The following is a 17,288-nucleotide window of genomic DNA, read 5'->3' on the forward strand; positions in this document are numbered from 1 at the left end:
TGAGTGATCGCGTTTTAGAAGAGACTCGCAGTTAGTACGTCAAGCGGTCAACACGTACCTTGAGCGATCGTTTTGGTACACTTGGCGGTTTGAGCCACCGGCTTATTTCAGTTGTGCGTGTTTTGATTTTCTTTTCGCGTTGATTTTTTGGCGAAGAAGACCCAGGTTCCAATCAGGTGATATTTTGGCGAACCCTTGAGCTTCACCCCAGTTTACTTTGGATGCAGTGAATCGCGTTAGGATACGTTGTGATTTCTCGAGGATATATAAGTCAAAGTGCTGCCCTAGTCCTCAAGGCGCAGAATTTCGGGATCCGCCCCAGGTGGAATTTCCTACTAGTGCCGTACGGTCATTTGTCGAAGGAGCGCTGCGTTTCGGAGAGATATTTGCCCCAAGAAGAGCTGGTGAAATAATACGTCGAACCATCGCGGTTTACCGTCGGATAGTGATCATAAAAGTTTGTGTTCTGCCGTACCGCTAACTCAAAAATCCGTCTCCCGCAGGCGGTCAAAGCTAATAAACTAATAAAATAAAATTAAATACACGTGCTGGGTAGAAACTTTGGCAACTAGCCGTCTCCCACTCGCCACGCGAAGGATTTCCTGGCCTAAGTTTCAGTTCAAACGCTAAACTTTGCTTTCGTTCCGAGGAAGGATAGGCACCGTGGATTTTTGTTTCCGTGTGTTAAATTCAAGCCACCCCCTAGGAAGTCACAGAGACCTAAGTGTCAGGTTTCATCACATCCACCCTGTACCAGAGGAAAGAGCAGTTCACAAGATCGGCTGTACAAATGTTGTAAAGGTTAGTCTAATTAAATTTGTAACATTCTGTAAAATTCCACTTTTTGGTAATTAAGCTATAGTAAAAAAATTTTTGATTTGATTGTTTATTAAAGTCCAATGAACGATTACCAAAGAGTAGGATAAATTTTTGTGTTTATTTAAATAAGTCCCAGCCCATGCTGGATTAAAAAACGATTACCTGTTGTTGCAATTTTCAAACTGTAGAGGATGGCCACCCCTTGAGTAAATTAGTCTCACCTGTTAGGATTTTTTATTTAGTTTAGTTGTCATTGTTAAGCTAGTGTTTTTACAAGGAGAAGAGAAGAACTGCTAGATCCCTGTAAATTGTTTGTATCGCTAATATCATTTCAATATATTATCTATTTGGTTTCAATGTGCCTGTCTTTAACGAAGAACGAGGGGAAGGAAAGGGAGGAGTAGGAGTTGAGGCAGGAGACTGGTAGGCGGCAGGTTAAGGTTTGTTACGCAGTTTCAAAAGAGTTAAAAGCCCACCGATTTGAGTTAGCCGGAGCATTTATTTTTATCGATTGAGCAGCCTAAGAAGAAGACGGTTTGCCTTGCCGGGCGGAACCGATGGTAATTTTCAAATCCAGAAGGAACCCCCGTAGCAATCGTTCCTTCAAGGACTTATCAGTAACATACCACCGGTCACTAAAGCTCAATTTGTTTTAACCGGTTTTAACAAAAAAAATAGTTTCCTTAGTGATAATCTCATATTCTTTCCAAAAGAATCTAAAAAAAGATGTTGCACCCTCTGTTCAATCACAGATTAATCTGGGATTAATCTAGAATTAAACAATATTAAGTAATTCATGTAATAAGTAGGTATTAAGACATCATTATTATGCATAGATTACTTAATATTGTTTAATTTGGCAGAAATTGCTAGCCAGCCATGGCCAGAAAAGCCAGCTATTGAAGATCTTCGAAGCCGGCAAATTTAGCGGAGTCAGCGTCCATTGAAGCTGAACACCCATTGAAGCTGTCAACATACAACATAAAATCAAGAAACCTGTGAGTGAGACCCAAAGAAGAAAGCGGTGCAGCGGGTAAGAAAAATTTATCAAGAAGTCTGCGAGGCCCACAAAGAAGGAGCGGCGTCGCCGATAAGAAGTACCACGGAAATCTACCCTAAACTATAAGGATTTACGACCCTTATAGCAAAGAAGTAACAAAAAGGAAACAGCGAGTAAGAGATTCATATGGTTTTAGATAACGCACGTTCGTGCAAACGGAGAGAGAAGGGAAACAGCGCCATTAAGTGGAAACTGATTCCTGCCACGGAAAGGAGTAAACCGTACCACTTCCGTCCAGCTGTAAGAGTCAGAGGGGACCCACGGGTATCGTTGTGTTACGCTCACAACGTGACATTGCAGCAACTATATTTGGAGTTATTTGGGCCAGATCCAGATCTCCGTCACTTGTCGAGAAGAAAAACTGATTGTGAAAGGAGCCAAACCATCACAATCGAATAAACTGCGAGAGGGGAAAATCCTACAGCAGAGTGTCCGGAAAGAATAAACCCGGAACCAAAATGGAAGAGATGAACAGATTAGCGGCCAATCAGGGTGAGATTGGCAAAGCTATGGAGAAAATGCTCGCAAATATGAAGAAAGATTCGTCATCTCGGAAGACGCAGGCGTACATAAAGGAACGCCAATCAACATTAGAAAAATGGTGGCGGGAAGCAACCAATACCCACCAGGAAATAGTGAAGCTGCAAGTAGAGCAGCATGACTACCACGCATCGAAGTACGGGGAACACACAAAAATCTGCACACCGACAGTAGTCAACAACATCGAACAAACATGCATACTAGACCAACTTTATCAACGAACCACCGAGAACACGTGCAGAATAACAAAACAGCACGTCAAGACGACAATTTGGAAACAGATGTATATGCCTAACACCTGGATGTTCATCGCTAAGGACGTCAGTAAAGCAGCAGTCATATGTAATGGAATCAGGCATGACATAACACTGAATCAAACGGGAATCATTCAAATCTCGCAAGAATGCTTTCTAAAAACAAAGCAAAGCATTCTGAGTCCAACGCGACAAGACACAGTGTCAATAATCACAAGCTACCACAGGACAGTAAACATAAACATTACGTCAGCATTAGAACGACAACCACCCATGGACACCATACAAAAAGAAACAATATTGAAGACAACAGATCAGCTCAACGCCTTAAGGCAAGAAGAAGAGTCGATACAAGAGGAACTAGGTAACGCATCATGGACCAAGGTTACCTCACACTCCATCTTAACTAGCAGTTTGAGTGCTACTATAATAGTAGGAACAATTATATTAAGTTACACGGTATGGAAACTAAAAAGGCGAGTTCAAAAGAACAGGGAAAATCCAGCACGAGCACAGGAGTCACAGATGATGGAGCCACTGTACGCCACCCCAGGTACCAGTCAGCCGTTGCGGCCGGGGCAAGATGTTCAGTTGTCAACTGTACATGCACCATTGCGGCCGGCAGAATGTTCAATCACAGATTAATCTGGGATTAATCTAGAATTAAACAATATTAAGTAATTCATGTAATAAGTAGGTATTAAGACATCATTATTATGCATAGATAAAGCAGGTCAATTGAGTAAGGCATGAAAATGCAAATAATAGAATAATAGTATCGTTGAGCTAGGTAAACAAATGGTAGAACTAGGACAATAATTTTGTATATAAACGTGTAAATATTATGAATAAACTAGTATTATAGCTTAGGCTGTTCTTACTCATTTGGGGTGTAAGGTTCCAAGTCTACAATTTGGCACAGTGACGGGTGCCGCCTTACAATCTACCCCAAAACTATCTTAATCTCATACCGAGATTAAACACCCTCCGTAATTCTGGAATGGTTCAATTTAGCAAGATTATATATGAGGCCATTTTTGTTCGCAATTTATTGTAGATTATTTATTTTATTTCGCGCTAAATAGTATAGTTTTTAAAATATTTAAGAAAAACTTATCACAACTACTAATTTTCCAACACCAAGGTCCCAATGTCTCTACTGCGAAAGGTATAAAAATATGGTTCTGTTCTATAATAATTGAACTGTATTTCCTTATTTTAATACTTGCCGCAGATTCAGCTACCACACCACTCGTTTTACTAGAAAATTAATCCAAAATATTTCAGTGGTGCCAAGCCATAAAGCTAGGAAAAACTGTCCCAGACTACTTGGGTGTGGCGCCTACTCTTAAGATTTTGATTCTATCTGGGAGATGTCAGCAAAACACAAAATAGCAAAATTGAACACGAAAAAACAAACCGGTGGTATTATAAAAAAAAGGACCCTCACAATGTTGGGGATTGGGCGCCAGCTCTGCGCTACGTTTAAAGAACACAGCGCAGCGCTTGCTTTTGGTAGTCATCGAACACAATATGGTGGTGTTAGAGGCTAATAAACCACCCCCAAAAGTTAAAGGCTTTTTGCAAAATTTATAATTGCGCTAGGTTAACTTGAGCGCTAGGTCTACAGAACAGAAAACATCAAATTTTTACCCGAAAAGACAAAATGGTGGTGCCTCCTCCCCCCACACTATTGGAGGGTGATGACAGCTCTAAAATTTGTGGCGCTAGCTGGCGCTAGGTCAGCAAAACACAAAACGTCAAAATTTTACCCGAAAAAACAAAATGGTGGTGCTAGGAAAAATTGCCCCCTGCACTATTGGGGGGTGGCGCTAGCTCTAAAATTTGTGGCGCTAGCTGGCGCTAGGTCTGACGAACACAGCGCTTGTTTTTGGAAGTGATCGGACGCAATGATGGTGGCTAGCGTTAACATAGCACCCCCCGAAAGTCAAGGGCTTTTTTGCAAAATCTATAATGGCGCTAGTTGAACTCAAAGTGGCGCTAGCTGGCGCTAACCATAGAGATTCTAGCGCAATCTGTCTTTAGTCAAAAATTTGAAATGGTGGTGCTAAGTTAACGGAGCCCGCCTTTTCTGATGAAGAGTGCAGTTTTCCTGTTAAATGCCAAAAACTCAAAAAATGCACCTTTAGGGGTGGCTCATCCTCCTCTGCCAGGGAGTGGCTGATGGCTACCCTTCTAAAAATCTTTGTTTTGGTCCAATATACAATTGTGCCAAGTGGCTTGCTTTAATCATCAAACGCCCTATATTTTGATGTAGGGCTTAGGACTAATACATTGATCGGTGCGATTGGTAAAGTTTTTTGGCTGCCTCTGTCATTGTAGATTTGTATTCTTCGCTAAGATAAATCAACCTGATCTTTTCAACATCTGCGCATTTATATTTCTTTGATAAGTGGACTAATTATGAGGGGGTTAAATAATTAGTAAGCAACCACTAAGCAGTTTTTGGAACCCAAATATTCAACCATCTAAATATGCAATAATGCATTATAATCATTGGTGACACTTCTCTCGCAATGTATAAGGTAAACCCGAAGCGAAAATCAATTTATCTTTCGCCGCCCTCCCAAAAGTTGTTTTAGTAAATAGTAATTCACGCCTGCCAAATTTTCTAAAGCTTAAACGAACAGGAGGAAACACAAATCCAATAATCTGCAAAATTCGTTGAGAAAATCGGATACTAATCTTGAGTACGTGAGCAGTCGATAATAAACTCGTATTCAACGAACTTTTTACACACCAATGGACGCTGTCGTGCCGGAATTTCTATTCGAGTTGTTGATGCACGGTGCTTAAATAAAGGAAATAATCTCGGAAATAATTCTGCAGCACGTTGTCGTATTTACAATGCATTTGCGAGAAGCAATGGAAAGAAGCGTCAATGCTCAAACTAAGGTTTTAATTTAATTGCATACGTAAACAGTCTCCTGTAAAGAATAGCAGCTAGTAAAGCTGGGACATTTATATTTACAACACGGATTTTACTACGAAAGTGCAAATATTTTTAATCGAAAAAGCATGCAAGACTTAGCAAGTAATTATGTCAAAGGAAATCGCATCGTAGAAGAGAGCCAATCAGAGTTATTTCTCTGAGAACTGGTCATCATGGTAAAATGAGAGTGAATCACCTTCAGGGCAGCAAACGATGGACAAAGAAAAACCTGCTCCGCCCTTTACTTGGCTCAAATTTCAAGGTCGCCACGATTCATCAAATTGGGGCTTGCTGACGGGGAAATATTCGGAACAAAATAATAAGATGCAAGATTGACAAAATATTAAAAAGTGGACAAGTTTTAATGTAGAGGTTAACAAATGAATTCCTATTTGAAAAAAATTTACACAGTAAAAATGGGACACCTTGTATATTCAAGCATAAGTTCTATAGATGCGCACTTATCTACCTATAGTATATCTTTTACCAGACATGAGCTAGTAAAGGCCGACGCACTGTTGCAGGACCCTGTATCCAAAATGAATCTGAAGGATTAGAGTTCATTTCGTTATGCCGACCCACCAATACCTTAAAATTGAAGAAGAAATTGATGCGCGTAATTTAAACTGCGAGTTGCGAGTGGCAGTTGCAAAAGTGTTGTTTTAAATCTGTAACTTTTATCACCGACGTTGACATGGTACATAACAATGAAAGTCATAATTTACATTAAGTATGGAAGCTTTAAATAAAAATTAAGGTTTGTTTTCAATTTTCACAAATGTAGATAACGATCTTCTAATTTGTTCAGAATTCCAACGGCGTTAATAGCTCTCGTTGCGAGTTGAATTGATTAATGTATCCCTTTTAATTAAAAAAAGCGTTCCAACAATATTTTGGCGCAGCAAACTGTAATTACGTAAACGCCTAATAACTTAATGTATAAAACAATTTTGTTGTACGTACAATTCAAATGCGGTTTCAGTTACAAACCACCGATAGCGAACAATGTAACTTCAAATTTCACCCAGTCAACCAAAACGAATTGCGCTTATAATTACGCGCCTAAATATTCCAATATATCGATGTAATTGGTAGGCGCTGTATCCGCACTACAATTATTGCCATAAAATTCAATGCAAAGTACTCCTCGGATATTAAACCAAAATGGGCCACCAGCAACAAAAAACTATTTGATTTTTCCATGCGCCTTGTAGGCATCGTTTCCTCGTTTAGCTACCTTGCTGCAAATATTTGTTTTAAAGTGAGACCAAATACTAATTAACGTGCCAGACGTAGAATAAATTACTCTAATTAGCGCAGCCGTTTGAATTTCATTCCTAACACGCATTTTAGTTAATGCCAACCTTACGCCTGTGTCTGATTGAGTAATGTGTTCATTTTTGGTCTCTACTATGCAGATACTAATTAAATCTGAATAGAGCATGATAGTAAAGATCGACTAATAATTGTAGGACAATTTCCACCATGGTTGCTGAATAACCATTATTCGAAACCGAAACCGTGCGCTCACGTCACGTAGGGAAGCTTAGAAGGGCCACGCTAAGATGATCTTTTATTATACCCGAATTATAATCTGCCAGGTGTATAAAACTCTGTTTATATCAATGCGACCGACAATGTTGAACGAGTCAGCGTTTCTCCCACATCAAGAATTCTCTCATCAACATTGAGCAGGTTCTAAAGGACAACGACAAGGACGTCGGTTTAGTTACCTTGATCAACAAGTGTTTATCTTCCATCTATTTCCGAGGAATGTTTCCGGAATGGCGATGGATTTCTCCGCTCTCGCCGGTGGTAGCCAATATCACCTTAATCATTCCGAGTAAGCGATATATTTCAGATTATTATGTATATTTTTAACAAACCAAGTTAACAAAAGAATCCGAAATGAAATCGATTTCTTAAATAATAGGAATTCTTATTTCCACCAGTGGCTAACGCAAATGTTCAATATGTCGTCCATTTTGCTGATGTACAATTGCCAACCGTTCCTCCAAATTGTACACACCTTATTTCGAAACAAACGAACTGCGCCTTCAATTAAACAAATAGAAGTGTAGCGTGTGTATGGGACACGCTACACCTGCACCTTCTAACAGCGATAAGCACACTTGCGTTCATCAAATTTCGTCCGAGAAAAACTTCTTATCGCAAACGACCAGATGTGCCTACAAGTTAAAACGCAATTTCACGTTTTACAATTAAATACAGAATTCTAAATAAACAATTTACAAAAGCGATAAAATGTAAACAAGAATAATGCAATTACAAACAATTCAAATACAATAAACCAACTTATTCGCAGATAATCCCCCATATTTACACATTTATGGTTCGGCCTGCTCCTGATCGGACTTCAAAAACTGGTATAGTTTAAGGCACAGTTGTACAATGCCACTTTAAACCTCAGTGTATAGTTATAGTTGTTTATGAAATATGTCAGTTAAACTAACCCGAAGTTTAAAGTGACATTGTATAACCGGGCCTTAAGACTATTATTTATTCTCGTGTTAGGCGCTGACGGAGACACTGCCAAGGGTTACGGGGGTAATACAGCTGGCAAAGCCGGAACGGAGTGTCTACTGTCCCAGGTGTTTTATTTCATACCCTGGTCCTGATGGTTATTATAATGTGCGACGGGGGTTGGCCGTATAGGCGCGTCTGTATTAATTGGCTGCAATTCAATTGATTATTTACAACGGGGTACAGGCAAGTATTCTACGTGAAGTAAGAATTCCGAAAAGCTTTCCCCTAACATTACTTTCAGGTTTAATGAACCCTGACTCAGAGTAAACAGTACGGACTTTAATTTTCTGTATATAAATGCGGCGCTACCGGTTTGGTTTGCTCAATAAGGTCTGGCAATGTTCAACCTTACCACCGGCTGTTAAAGTGGAAGCTTGCAAACAATTTCAACGACCACTCATCTGAGCCAGTTGTATTGTCGTCACTCGCGGAGGATGCACCATAATCGTGTACCAGTCAGATCTATCGATCTAAATCAGGAACGTGATAAATATTTGCACTGCGTTAAACTAAAATGACTTCTGGGATATAATAACTAACGGGTCTGGAATACGGATTTGGTCGGTGATTAATCTGGGAAAGTCTCAGGAAGAGTCCGGGAAAAGTGTTATTTTGATTTTCAAAATCATGCTCGTTACAGGGACAAGGAGTGGCATGAAACAAACAGGAAAATAAAAAGGGATTTAATTTCAAAAGATGGTGACGAGGCGACCCCTAACGGAGGAATTTTACAACACACAATAAAGGATGTTTACAAATAAAATTTTAGCGTTACTGCTTTATATTTTCTTACATAACCAAAGGAAGTATTCGCATACACAGGGTGTCCCGTTATTATTTTTGGTGTTCATACCGAAATAATGGCATAGTTTACACTATACAGTAGATGCTGTCTATTGGTTAACGATGAAAGATCGCTGATTTAATCTATTAGCGCCATTTTGTAGGCGGTTTTTGTGAAAGTGAAAGGGATGAAGAGAGGGTCTGTTCTTCCATCATCAAGCATGAAGCTGCCAGTGGAAATGACACTTTTTTTCAATTCGCGAGGAGCCTTTGTGAGACCTCAAGTAATAAATACAATCGAAACTATCGAATGAGCGGATAAATTATCGGTACGGAAATGTCCTAGATTAAATTAAAGTTTCTCACCTTGACGTACTATAAAATTACTAGAAGAAAAACTGCCTTAGTGATAACGTATACGGAAGTTCATCAAGGAAAGAACATTAAGCAAGGATGATTTAGTGCAGTGGACAATATCGCGAACCCATTGTCGTTGGCGCGTGAATTAACCGAATGTTCTGTGAATTCGTTTAGAAGGTATTGTCGCAAAACCAATTCAAAATCACGAATTGCCTTTGTAAAACGCGTGTACGTGCGAATTATTACATAGAATTAACTCAAACAATTCTAAAAGTAAGAGCGCACTTTTCCGGTGAATAAATCAAGAGATAAGAGCAACAGTTACATCATTTAAAAAATTATAAAAGTCAAATTAGTTCAGTTACGATTAAGATTTAAGAAACCCCTCATATTACAGTGCATCTAAAGGGTATTGAAGGTAGCTAGTAGACGATAGAAATAAATAATCCTTTGCCTGATCAATTGCACAATACGGAATAATCGTATCCACAAGCTTGAGCAGTGCCGAGAGATTAAGGGGCCATCCTCTTCGAGAAAAGCAGTACCTATTGGTACCATACGATTCTAAAAAACGTTATAATTAAGGTAACGAAATTATTTTTGATTTGTATTCAAAATTGCTATTGGTTCTCTTTGAAAATCGTTCAATTATCTAGTTTTAATCAATTTTAGCTTTTATCATTTTTGTGTACATTTTTGCTGAAGAGCGATTCAAAAAAATCCACTTTATACTAGGACGAACCTCAATAGATTTGTCAGACGGACCTGTCACTTTATTTCGAGTTATGAATTAAATAAAAAAATCAAATTATGGTAGTGCGCGTTAAATGTAATATTGAAAATAAATTTGTTACACCCAATCATAATTCCCTTTAATGAATATAATTAAGTGAAATATTAAATGAAATGAAACATGCACATTTAGGTAAGTGTGCTTGGATATTCCAGATTCCTCCTTATATCATTGCTGGAGTAAAACGCCAATTAAAATCAAACTGAACTGCGAGTAGTTGCGGAACTAAATGAAATATTGCCATAAAAATGAGTTTGGCTCAAAATAAAACACCGTCGTTCGAGTACAAATTAGTCCTGATTGCAGCTTAATTGCTCCGTTTAACAAAATAAGAAAAAAGATTAACGATCGCATTTATCATCTAAATGCAATTTGGCCTGCAACTTTCCAATTACTTTGTTGCTTTATATGTAGATATACTTTGTGACAGCCGACTTGATTGATGGCGTACCGATGCATTCAACAATTGTATACGGTAGGCATTGTGGAATAAATTGAGTATGTGATGTATCGGAACATTTTAAAATGTGTAAAACAAACATGGGAGCACTAAATAAATGCCATTCAGTTGTGCCATATTAAAGTATTGCGCAATTATAATATGGCAACGTTATGTTACACAATTATCAAACATATGCCTCATTTTTTAGGTATACTATTTGACTGATCAATCACTCGATTCGTTGGACCTTATCTGTATAATAACCCATCAATCCGCAGAACTTCGCCGTATATTAATCAATTTAAAAAAAGATGAATGAACTACGGCGACATGCAGAAGATACATCCCTTTACAGTGGATCCACCCCACAACAAAGCATTAGGTAAGTTAAGTTGTCCAAATTTAAGTTTTGATACTTTGCCATTGTTATATTTGAAATAAACACTCTCCACACTCTGAGTCACTATATTTTCCTCCTATCCAATTCCGCAGTTATACAGGATGTTATTTATTTGCTTTTATTTTTGAGTGGGCGGGGTTTCAGCCAAGGCTGCTCTACCAACCCCACCGGATTCGCCACACGGGCCGGCTAGTTCAGTTACATATAACCATGCAAAAAGGGATCAAAACAAGCACTTTTTCCAAATAAACGGAGGGTCCAACGCGTATCATTTGAGTGTCCCTCTCAAAAAGTTGGTTTTGGGGTATTCCCTTCCAGATTTTGCGAATTTTTGTTTCAAGACTTACCAGAAAATTATGGGTGCGTAAAAATTTTGATTTCGATGACATTTGGTATCTGGGGGTTTTTGAACATGAAAATCACAAATCTGAAAAAAGTTTTTGCAAATTTGTAAAAAAAAATTCACTGAAATTCTTGACCGGACAACGAAAAGGGAGACAATTCCACGAAACAAAGTTTGAGTTCATCCGGTTGGGCCATTTTGGAGAAAAAACAGAACACCGGACATCTGAACACAAACATAGTCGCCCCAATTTCATAAAACTCGTTTCGCTAAAATGACGATTTTGACACACATGGAAGAATGAAAACAAAATTCCTGACGGAAAAAAAACCTCACAAAGCTTGTTTGAATATATTACCCCGCACGCAGGCGGTCAACAATTAAAATAAAAAATCTTAAATTAACCTTTCTTAATAATCCAAATAATCTGGTCGTAAATGGTTTGCGATACTTACACACAAATGCTAACAATTTGTGAACTTCACCTTGCTTTATAACACAGAATTAGATGACAACCAAAACTGGCTTAACGAATAAGATTACAAATTTTCGGTCGCTGTTCGGACGGTAGCAACCTTTGACTTTTAATAAGAAGGGAATCTTAACAATAGGCCTCCCTGTACTACAACTGCTTATTTTTTCAACTCAAAATCGAACACGCGTTAAACTACCGGATACTTTTGGTTAAGTTGCTTCTGCAGAAATTTATTATAAAAATTCCGAACTGCGTCTTCAACAAGACAAACAGGGCTGACTGCCCGAAATTTAGCGTTAAAAGATGTACAGGTACACGCTTTCACGAAACCAACAGCCTTGTGTTTGCGTTGATTTCGATATTCAAGGGACACCACTTCCACAACACCATAAACTTCTTCTTTGACAAAATTTCACAAACCTCGCAAATCACAATGAGCTTTGATAACGCCAGCTTCAACGCGTTAACAAACGCCCCCACTTCTAAACCAAAAGCACTTAAGTGTTCGTAAAACCTGTATCTTCAGCAGCAGATCATTTACCCGATGTACTCCTTATCGAATAAATAAAATCTTTTTATAAACTACGCAAACTTGACCAGATGTGCCTAAATTAAAGCATCTTACCTAAAAATTGAACAACTTAAAAGCAATAAAATTAAAACGAAAACTACGGAATTAAAAACAACTCTCAAAGGAAAAACAAACACTGAAATACAAATTCTAATGAAACGAATGAGCTTTGTGGTTATTTTGTAAATAATCCGCCAGGCTCACCTAATAAGTTGAAATATTCTAACATACAGAGTGTCCCGTCATGATTTTAGGTGTTTAGGCCGAACTAACATCTCAATGACTTTGTATACACAACAGTATTAAGAAGCGAAAGCGAACGGTTACATCTGGTCGTTTGCGATAAGGAGTTTTATTATCAGGTAAAATTTAATTAACGCACGTGTTCTATTGTTGATAAGGAGATGCAGATTTTACGAAGAAATAAAATTTGGATTAAATTGTTGTAATTGTCAATCAATTAATCGTGTGTTTATTCGAATCCATTGTGCGGCCCGGACAGAGGTTTTCATGTCAGGTTTTTATTTTCGTGCCGAACCCCATGATTTATTTGAGGTGTTAGGCGTTAATTTGTGTAATGAGTTCTTTGAAATTTCGGATACTGATCGAGGCTACCGAATCTGTGGAAATCTTCATTCAAAGTCAATATTGCCAATATTATTTAGAGAATTTTCCACAAAAACAGACAGTTAAAATACCCAGAAACCATTTGCAGCGCAATTCAGATTTCAGATGTTATGAGTTTTTCCCGGTCCATTTTTGCAAAACAAGATTTTTGTCTTTGATTGTGAAAACCTAAATACGAGCCTAAATATTGAAATAAGTAACTCATATTAATAATTGTCTTGCTTATAGGGTTGCGGTTCAAAATTTACATATTGCAAATGGCTTTTAAGGTATTTTTCTTTCAATTTACACCATTACATAACTTCGATTTCACCCCTTTTTGAATTGTCACCTACAACAATGCCCAGATTACAAACAATACGCGCGCTATAGCATGAGAGCTGCTCAACGTCATGTGCAGTTGCTCTCATGTATAAGTACCAAAAATCTTGAAATATACCGTGCTCTTATGCGTTTATTTATCCATCAAAGCGTAAACTCGTCGAAAGTTTGCACGAGTGCCTATACGTTGAACGCTGTGGTGAGTGACACAGCTAGCGTGATAATCAAAATGCATACATCCAAAAAAATTAATACAAGGGAAATTTTCGAATTTGTTTTGTAAATAACATGGAGAGCTAAATAAAAATTGCCACTAACTTGCTAGACGACATTAATGTATACAATTTACTGCATTTGTTGCCAAGTTTAGTAGCATCCGTATTGCAAATGTACACCCTAATTTACATTAAAAGTAAATTTAGGCTGCACCCGAAAAGCTATTTATTGCTTCGGAGTTACGCATTTATGGTTTAACCCTTTTTAAAGCGAGTTCGTGAAGAAGCGATTGTCCCAATTCGAGATTACTTTCAACGTAAATCTTCGCAAAAATACTTAGCATTTTTTGGCGAAATGACAATATTTCGCTTCGACCCCTCGACTCGTCGCGAACCGGATTCGTCGACATATTTTACAATTTTTGCCGGTGAAGCGTATGTTCCCTACTTTGTTATTCCCCCAGAATTTTATTACATAGATTGAATTCCTTTCCGATGGTCGTTTTGTACTTTCAAAGATATTAAAATTAGAAAAGTTAAATTAAGGGAGATGTTCGAGACGCGTGGATTTCGGAAAAACGGTTCCAGAAGTTTAGTCTTTTTTTCATATGAGGGATGTTATTGAGTTATAGGTGTAGGTATGCATTTTTAACGACTTCGTGCTCCGTTTCTTGGAGATTAATTTGAACTAGAAAGCCGTAACAGCGATCGACTTCTGGTATTATCGAGTAACATAATTTCTTTCAGGTATTTTTAATCTATAGGGATAAAAAATCGTTCTTCAGTATAAAAGTATATCCACAACTTTATCGGTCAATTTTTTGGCTACCTACCTTATACTGGAAAGAAGTATGGGGAAGGTTTAGTGTCTTTATAAATCCACTTAGTCAATTTCACCCCGTTTTGAGTCGTTATAAGATGGATAGCTACCACTTATACTGGAAAGTGCTGTTTATTTGAAAACTTCTTAGCCAATCCTGTTAAATATTTCATTCCATATTGCTAGGGCTGCATCCCTACGGTTTTAATTTCCATATATGGCAATTAGCCCATCATTGGGAAGGCTTTTCTTTGAGATTTGGCCTTATTCCTTCAAATATATCTCCCTACCTCCTAAATCTCCTTTGCAACTAAACTGTTATTACAATTGCATAGGTGTAAACCAAGAACAAGTGGGAAAGTACTCGATTTATTAGCGCTAAAATTTAATCTGTAAGCAAAGAATTGTGACACAAAGCTAATGCTTCAAATCAGAGCATTCTACGATGATTTTTCCGACCGACCGACCGACCGAAAGAAATGATTTTTTTCGAAAAATGAAATACCGTACAAATAAAGTTTCTAGGATCTGAATAATAAAAAAATTGTCATTACATTAAAAAAAATTTGGAAGTCGCCATTTTGTAATAATTCGGCGAATTGTAGGTAAATCTGATTTTTGTTCAACATACGAAACATGAACGTAAGTAGGTATAGCGATAAAACGCACGTAGTTCAGAAAGGTGATTTTATTTAACGCTTAACGTTTTAAACTTAAGTAATCATGGCCGTTTGTACCGACAAATTTAAGTGGAGCTTAGCTTAAGCGTAACTTAAAATCCATGGCAACCATTGTCTCAATAATCGTTGCCATGGATTTTAAGCTACGCTTAAGCAAAGCTCCACTTAAATTTGTCGGTGCAAACGGCCATCAGTGTTTCGATATATGGGGGCCGATGTGCTTATTTAATTCGCATGAAGTCAGTTAAAGCACATAAATAATACCTATTTAAAGGAGATCCTTAATAGTGCAGCGGAGAGCCGGCGCAACTCGCTTATTTGAGGTAGTTTTTTTTTCGGAGTAGAAAGAATTGGGACCCACACCATTTTGTTCAGAAATGTTTGAACCTTCAGAATCTCGCTTTACGACATTTTCCCGTGGTCCTGACAAAAGTTATAGGCCGCTAAAGTTGAAATTTACTCATTTTCGCGCGCGCGATTAGACCACTGAAAGTATTTATTTTCTCAGCAACTAAGCGATATACATCAATCATTCCTTTTGTAAAATGAAAGTACATTTATAGCAGAATCTAAAGCATTCAATTTACCTACCTTGTTATAGACAGTTTTTAGAAAAATGACCGTTAACTTCCAAAATTCGTGTAGCAGATGAAAAGTGCGCACTTTGAACTCTCATAACTTTTTATTTCACGATATCGATTTCCAATATTTATAGCTCATTCGATGCTCCAAAGCATTGTGATTATTTTATTTTCTATAACATTACCGTGAATTTGTCATAATAAAAAAGTTACGGTCATTTAAGTAAAAACCTACCGACCTCGCCGAGTCGGGAGTCGCGAGTGAGACGGAGAGGGAAGGATAGTCAACAGCGTTCGCGCAACAAGGAGCGATGCGTAAGAGATTCTACTTTACTAAAAAATTTCTCTCCGAATACCAAAACTGGCCATATAATTAATAGGCCGTTTACAAATGCATTCCGCCGAGTTGCATTGTAAAATCTCAAACAATTCATTAACTCCATGTATCTCAGTTCTTTGGTGAAATATATAGGTACAAATAAGTACCTTTCCCTGTAAATTTTGGGGGTTACTCCACATTAGGTATCTCTTGTGCTGTGCTGTATATTGCAAGATCAGCAGTAACAACGGTATGATTTTGTCCCAAAGATTCAAGCTTGTTTTTTGATTTCACTAGACGATGGTTAGGATGGTATTGTAGCTGGCTGGTGGAGAATTCAAAAACGGCATAGGTATATTATATTGAATGGTAGATACCGGAACTTACTTAGGAGGATTATCAGCAGGTACTTAGGCTGTTAAAGTTAGTTATCTGGTCGTTATCTAGTGATAGGTAAACCTGGTGGTCAATCATTTCTAGACATGCCGTCTGCATGATCTCGAATTTAAACTTAACTTAAATAATTTAAATATGTAGTCATCTCAATAGTTTCAAAACTTTTATGAGTTTATTTTTTCCCCCCGGTTCTTTTGAAATGTGTTAAATTCAACTGTCAACTTTTAATGTAATAATTCAACCCTTCGGTTGGTTGTCTTAACTCTTAACAAGGCTTGATAATAATTCGTTTTGAAACTTAGGACAACCTTTCCGGTTTAACCACCCTTCAGGTTTTTTCACTTGGCTTCGGCCAGTTAATAATTAAAAAACAACATGTTCGTCTTATTCGTCTTGAACGTTTGTATACCGTTTTCCTGTTAAATTTCACATCGCCTGATGATGGCAGTACGCCGAAGCTATAGTCGCTTTTATTTTTAAAAACTTCAACGAATAAAAACTATATGAGGAAGGTTTAGAGAGTTTTGATCACACAATATATTTCAACCCCCATTTCGAGGAGCGATGGATCCAAACACCAAAAAAAAATCCATGTATTCGTTTAGGAGCCACCCTCAAAAAAAGTGGTAAAGTTTCTTTTTTTCTCAGCAACAGTTACAGAGACTGGTGGTGAGTCTTTGAATAGGTTTTGCTGTATGCCCTTTCCGGTTTTGCAAATAATTTTTCAAAATTCCTACCGCAAAAGGACACACCCCTCAATAGGGGTGCGAAAAAATGTTGATTTTGACGAAATTTGGTATCTGGTGGTTTTTGAATCTGAAATTAGTTTTTGAAAATTCGAAAAAAATAATTCCACTGCAATTCTTGGCCGGACAACGAAAATTGACAAAATTCCACGAAGTTTGTTGTACATACTTACGGAACAAAATTATTGAACAGTTTTTTTTAAGGTCATTTTTCAAACAAAAGTTACACTCATTTGCAAATTG

This window comes from Photinus pyralis, unplaced genomic scaffold (assembly GCF_008802855.1).
Source record: "Photinus pyralis isolate 1611_PpyrPB1 unplaced genomic scaffold, Ppyr1.3 Ppyr1.4_LG5, whole genome shotgun sequence".
In the NCBI taxonomy this organism is placed as follows: Eukaryota; Metazoa; Arthropoda; class Insecta; order Coleoptera; family Lampyridae; genus Photinus; species Photinus pyralis.